The sequence below is a fragment of the Agrilus planipennis genome, unplaced genomic scaffold, assembly GCF_000699045.2.
Source record: "Agrilus planipennis isolate EAB-ADULT unplaced genomic scaffold, Apla_2.0 scaffold144, whole genome shotgun sequence".
Taxonomy (NCBI): Eukaryota; Metazoa; Arthropoda; class Insecta; order Coleoptera; family Buprestidae; genus Agrilus; species Agrilus planipennis.
In genome coordinates, this window is record NW_020438905.1 from 773,880 (window position 1) to 780,874 (window position 6,995).

Here is a 6,995-nt window from a genome sequence, read left to right on the forward strand (position 1 = left end):
TAAAACAACACACTTTTGTGACATGTAGATGAATCAAATAATTAAAAGAGAAAATTTTATAGTCCAATTATTTAATTAGAGAATCATAAATTTCAGTTATCTTTGACATCATCTTTTGAAACACGGTTTCATCCATAGAACACCATGGGTTTTCAAATTTAGTGAAAGGTCTAGTATTATTATTCTTGAGTATAAAGCCAATTTAATAAAGTAAGTATCTACATCGTGCTACGCCTTTCCATTTAGTATAGGTATTCTTGAAACAGATTTGAATATCAAATTTATCTGTTCGCACTTACGGCGCCAGTTCAAAACTGCACCAATCAATAACGTAAAGCTCTAATTTTTTTCGTATGAAACTTGTCCAGTATTAGCATAAGTACTTATTTACATACAACAACAAATTTCAAGGTCCAAACCTTGACCATTAGTTCAAGGTGCACTATTTATACATACCGTATGCAAACGAGTAAACAAAATCATTGTTTTCAAAAATGGAAATACCCGGAACGTAAAAAAAGAGTACACAATAAACAATGCGGGTACTAACTGCTAAATATAATTGTCTACAAGTTTTTACTTCGCTAATTAATAATGGTTCAATTAGCCAATGTTTATACAGGTGTTGCTTAAAAGTTTAAATTTACGTTTTCAACAAATCGTGATAAATATTTATATTTAAATCTTCGTAATACAGTGGCGTACGAAGGCGTAGAAGAGCTAAACATAAAAATTTTGACTTGCAACGCGAAATTTCGACTTGTAACTCGAATGCTCGACTTGCAACTCTAAACTTTAAATTTTAATTCCAAATGCTCATTGAATCGCAACCTAACATAACACATTTCGTTCGTGTTGTCTTTACCTACTGTAACATTATGATTACAACCAAACGAATGATAGTTTTAACTTCAATTAGGTTAGGATTATAATTTTTGGGGTATGCAAAGATAACATGAACGAAGTGAGTAGTGTTTTTTTATTAACATGGTTGAACCGATCTTAATTTAATTTAATTCTAACCTAATAAGCAATTCAATCGCAGACAACAACCGAGTTACAAATTGAAATTTAAGAAAAAAAATATGTTTGGCCCTTTCACACGCCTTCGCAGTGGCGGCTACTATACAAGGCCTTAAGAGAAATCAAAATTATTTTATATTCATTCAATTTAATTTATTTTAATAAAATAATAACGTTAAAATGTATTCATTACTTCATTTAATGAGCATGCATCACTAGTTTTTGTGTAAATTTTACCGATACAAATAAGACACCTTCAAAAAAAAGTTTACGTATTGATTGGAACTTACCCGATAATCAAAGTATGTATTTTGCAATTTACCTATTGGTACTCTGCTGTATCATTGAACTCTGTATTTTGTGTACTTACATATAATGCATGAGATAATGTAATTGAGTCATCAACAAGTCAACCCTGTCATTGGCGAATCAGTGCTCTGTAAAGAAGTTGCTGTTGTATATTACCTACCATGAGAGCATTATCGTTGCATTTTATCATTATGATAAAATCAAAAAGGCATAAGGCAAGCTAGGATGAGAGACCTGCTGTCGTTTATTAAATTGCTCGCGAATAAATCTGCATATACCCACTATAAAACACTACAAGCACCAGAGAACTCAACGTGGTTGAATACTCACCAAAACGAAGCACGGTGCATTCCTAAAATCACCGATAAATAATTAATAAAGTTTTAGTGAAACGTTCCTTGCAGCTTAGATAGATAAAAATCCTTTCGATCCTTGTTTTTCTGATCAAAGTCAAATGCTTCTGCAAAAAGGATATTCGGGGGATTTCGTTCTTCAGGTCTTTAGCAATTAAACATTTTATACATATCTTCATCAATAAGTAAGAACGAATTAAGCTCTTAATCGGTAATTTATTGAAAATACCACTCGCGGATTGCGAATTTAATCTTATTTGGCCTCATCAGCACGCTATAGACAATCTCGGTAAATTGTCTCGATTTAAGCATGCATATTATAACGCCTAGTTACGTCAGTATACTGTTATCGTTTAAGGAAAATAGATACCATCACAGTTAAATGATATAAATTAAGACATTTGGAGAGATATTAAACACTTAGAGCCTTTTCACACTAGCTACATTTTGTAGCGCTTCCGTAGCTGGTTCGAATGTATAAAGAGCGATTTTTTTCAGCTTATTAGCCGATTAGTAACGTACCTATTTCAAATTTAATGAAACAGTTATTAAAATAAAGTCACAGAAGAAAGACGAAGAGGAGCTTACTTTATTAGCGCTTCTGATAAATTAAAAAAAAAAAGAAGAATACGAGGGTGGATTGATAAGTTTCCGGCCTGACCAAGAAAAACAAGGTTTTTAAAAATTTTTTTTTTTTATTTCTCAACATAATCTCCTCCAAGGCTGATACATTTCTCATAGCGGTGTTCCAGTCTATTAATGCCATCTCTATAGACTGATTCGTCAAGCTCCTCAAAATAACCATTTACAGCTTCGATTACTTCTTCATTGTCCGCAAATCTCTTACCGCCAAGCCATTTTTTGAGATTAGGGAACAGAAAATAGTCACTCGGGGCTAGGTCTGGAGAGTAAGGAGGGTGCGGCATCAATTCAAACTTTAGATCGTTGATTTTAGCCGTCGCAACGATTGACGTGTGCGCTGGTGCGTTATCGTGATGAAACAAGATTTTTTTCTTCGCCAGATGAGGTCGTTTAATTTTCACCTCGTGGCTCAAACGTTGCAATAAGTCTGCGTAGTATTGACCAGTGATAGTATTACCCTTTGCAAGGTAATCAATGTATATAATACCTCTTGCATCCCAAAAAACAGTAGCCATAACCTTGTTCGCCGAAAAAATTGTTTTTGCCTTCTTTGGAGTTGGTTCCCCTGGTCCAATCCACTGTTTAGACTGTTCTTTGGTTTCAGGAGTGTAGTGGTGGACCCACGTTTCGTCAACGGTTACGAATCGACGCAAAAATTCGCTTGGATTACGCTTATACAATGACAAATTTGCGGTAGAAATGTTTTTTCGAATCAATTTTTGGTCGACTGTTAGCAAACGCGGCACCCATCTTGCACAGAGCTTTTCCATATGCAAATGTTGGTGCAAAATATGTTGCACACGTTCATATGACATCTTACAGGTCTCAGCTATCTCACGCACTTTCAATCTGCGGTCTCCCAGCACTATTTGATGAATTTTTTCGATCATATCTGGAGTTGTGACCTCAACGGGGCGTCCTGAGCGAGGCCCATCAGAGGTGCTCACACGACCCTTTTTAAACTCGGAAACCCACTGCTTAACGGTTGAATATGACGGGGAGGATGTCCCCAGTGTTGAGTCCATCTCTTTTTTAATTTCCTTCGGCGTTAACCCCTTCAAATAAAAGTATTTGATGACAGCACGATTTTCCTGCTTTTCCATTTTTACGAAAACCACAGAGGCGTCTTGTTCAGCGTGCTGTCAAACCTACACTAGCAAGGAGATCGGGCTGAAACTATAGCTACAAGCTATCCAAGGATGGTACTATAGAATGTCACCTCAAGGTAGGCCTAGTGGCGTCATCTCTTGGTTAGGCCGGAAACTTATCAATCCACCCTCGTATAATGGATCAGAAATACTGGGTCGATCCTTACAACAGCAATCGATTGATAAAAGGATTTCTATACATCTTTCCAAGATTTACGTCCAAATGAAAAATGTATTTCACTCGATGATTTAGTAGCAAGTGCGCGCATCGGTGTTACTTGTTGCGACCGCGACTTTTCAGGAGCAGCGACTAAAAACTCGCAGTGCGCGCTAGACCTTACTATTTAACAAAGATTGTAGATCATCTCTCTTGTGATGGACATCTTCAACAGTGACGATAAACTGACGGACAGTCACAATACTAATGACGCTTACAAGAAAAGGCGGAAAAGTGTTGGGTCCTAAAAAAGGACAAAGATCACAACGAATCTCTAAAGCTAGGAGTAGTTTGGACACTCGCCATGATGAAAGCGTTTAATAGGTTAGTTGAAGACTAAGTTTCTAGACTTGAAGGTCTATATTTCTATAATGATAGGACATGACTGAACTGCGCCAGCAAATTAAATTGTGTTTGATTATTTGTCAGTTTAAGACTTATAAACAATAACGTTGAAAAAGAAATCCACACTCAATTTGAGTTCAATGTTAAATAAAATCCAATGTTGGGCTGCTATATAGGAGGTGTACATATGGCGACGCTAACGCATTTTAGCGGCCAGCTGTCAACCCGAGAGAAGATGACTCTTGCCGCCGCCTGCTTTGTTTTACCCATTAGCAATCACCACATCGCGTCATCGGTCGTTCAGCCATCTGTCTCCCTGATCATCCGCAGTATTTGTCGATTTACGTAATCCTCGCTCGACTGGTACTTATTCCTTTTTAAAATCCTCTCGTCCGCAATCTGTTATTTTCGTAATCCGCGACAGGTTGTTATTTCTTCTTCCTTTTTTTTTTTTATTCGTTCTTGCTTTCTTGTATTCTCGGCCTTTGGTACAGGTACCTACCGATCATTTAACAGCATCTTCTCATATTATTTATGGGGAAATGGAAAAGGTTCAGTTACCTTTCAAAATAAATTACAGGTGATGTCAAGTACGATCGATTGCCCGGGCGGGCGGACGAACGTAACAAAAGAAGACACAACTTTTTTTGAACATATGCCACCGATTTGTCAAAGCATCGTATGTTTTTTAAGATTCAATGTCCTTTTTGTAAAATAGAGTTGACAAAGAATGTATAAACAACATGGAACGACTAAAATTATTCGATATATAACAAGGAATGACAAAAAAAGTTCTCCGCTTGAGATGTTATAGTTAAGATGATCAAAATTGGCAAAGTCCGCAATAAATTGTTGTGAGATTGGACGTATCTTCTTTCTTGTTTCCGCTTGGGACTGTAGTCATTTGCTGCGTTTTCAGCACGCCTTAAGTTAGGAAATGCATCATAAGTATCACAGACAAAGTGAAAAGATATAACCGAATAATAGCAAGCGGTGTAGCGATTAGGAGTTGCTGAGGTACGCATAAGATCAGGGTCAGCTTTATAACTTTTTTTGGTTGGAATTATATCTTTAAGCAAACGTCTTTGCTTTCCTAAAATCCTAAGAATGTTGAACTTTCTTTAAAGTCGGATGCCGGCAACATACTCAAATTCTGCCTGTCTGCATCACTTTCTGTTACACATTAAATGAAGTAATGTTATTCCTTTTTCTTTGTCAGTGTCCGCTGCAATTTCTATCTGGCATCTCTTTTCTACATTTACGAAAATCCCTACAACGTCTGTCGTAAGTAAAAAAATAGAAAAGAAGGAACCAACTCTTTTGAGCACCCGAAATGTAATGATTTTTTACGATCTTCGGGTTAAGAATACAAGGAAATTTTCCGATTTTTTTTAACGATTTTTTACCCTTTTCGTTTCATTTGTTTCACAAGAATGCCCCAGCCACGTTAAGAGAAGTAGTTATTTCCGATAGTTTATATGTATATAGGCAATATACTTCTTTTGGGGAATACCCGTTTATCCTTCATCAAGACGTTTTAAGGGATTCCCCTAGTGATTCGCTTGTCTTTATAAGCAAAAACTCTGATATTATTTTCACATTATTTTAACACAGTTTTCTGGAGACTCCCAGTAATAATGTTCTATACTGGAAACTAATTTTCCGTCACATGCGTCCACTCCTGAAATTTGTTATAATCGTCTAAAGTTGCCATAGATTAACATATATGAATCTCATACAATTTCAACAATATTACGTGGATTAAAAATTGCAACCATCTCATCACGAAATAACATGCTCATATTATATTTGCCCTGTGCGCCTAAATTGCTAACTTGGGTCCTATGTACAATGTTCTAAAACGAGAACAGTGACTAGGGCCCTTGCGACTTCGTGTTCACTTACCTATGTTATCCGATTTTGATATCTAAATGTATTCCACACTTCATCAAATTATGCATTTTCGCTGGTGTAACAATATAAGAAAAAATATCGACAAAGAAATGTGTAATTTGGTAATTTCGATGTTCTTGTCAGTATAACAGGTACACACATGTAGTATATGTAGATATATGTAACAAGAACTATTAGGCAAACGAAGTTGACTAACACTAGAGATCCTTGATTTTCTTAAATCTTATATATTTTCGTAGTGAATTATAATGGAAAACCATTTTCTTATACCTATTCGCCATTTCAAAAATGACAAAAATAATCATGAGCCATTATCCCTAATAATTTTGTCAAAAATCTTTCTATATTGTGCATGTTGAACACAATTGGTTTCAAAACGAAATTAAAAAGTGCTGAAAGACCACTCAAGTGATTCAAGTGATATCCTGTATTATTTTATTAAATATCTACATTGTTTTATATATATTTTTTATTTAATCACGTATTGAAAGTAAACGATTTCCATTAATTTGAAGTGTTTCAGAAGTCATGTGAATCTAACTGAATCAGTATATTCTTTGGTTTATTACAAAACTTTTAGTACGTATTAAACGTAAAACTCGTAATCTAAAGTAATTCAGCTAATATAAATCATCTGAAAATTAATACATGAGTAGGCAAAATTTGTGTCAAATAGAATATCTGTCTCATGCAATTCAACTTTTATCGCAGTAAAATAAAGTGCGAAAGTTGTCAATTAGGTATATAATAACAATGGTTTAGCAAATCAATTAATTCCGGTACAAACTTTGAAAACATTCGTACTTATATTATAAATCGAAAATATTTTAGAGAATTCTATATAAGATAGTTCAATTTCTTGAAACCATTGGTAAATGATTATTATAATGAGATTGTTCTTTTAATTGAATTAGTTAATTTATTGAAGTTTCGAAGATAATTATTTTTAATCCTTTCTGAATTTTTTTAAACCTTTAAAGATTTTGATTTCTTCATGGAGGGAAATATTTACGTTTTTCTCGAAAATTATTTAAATTTAGAAAA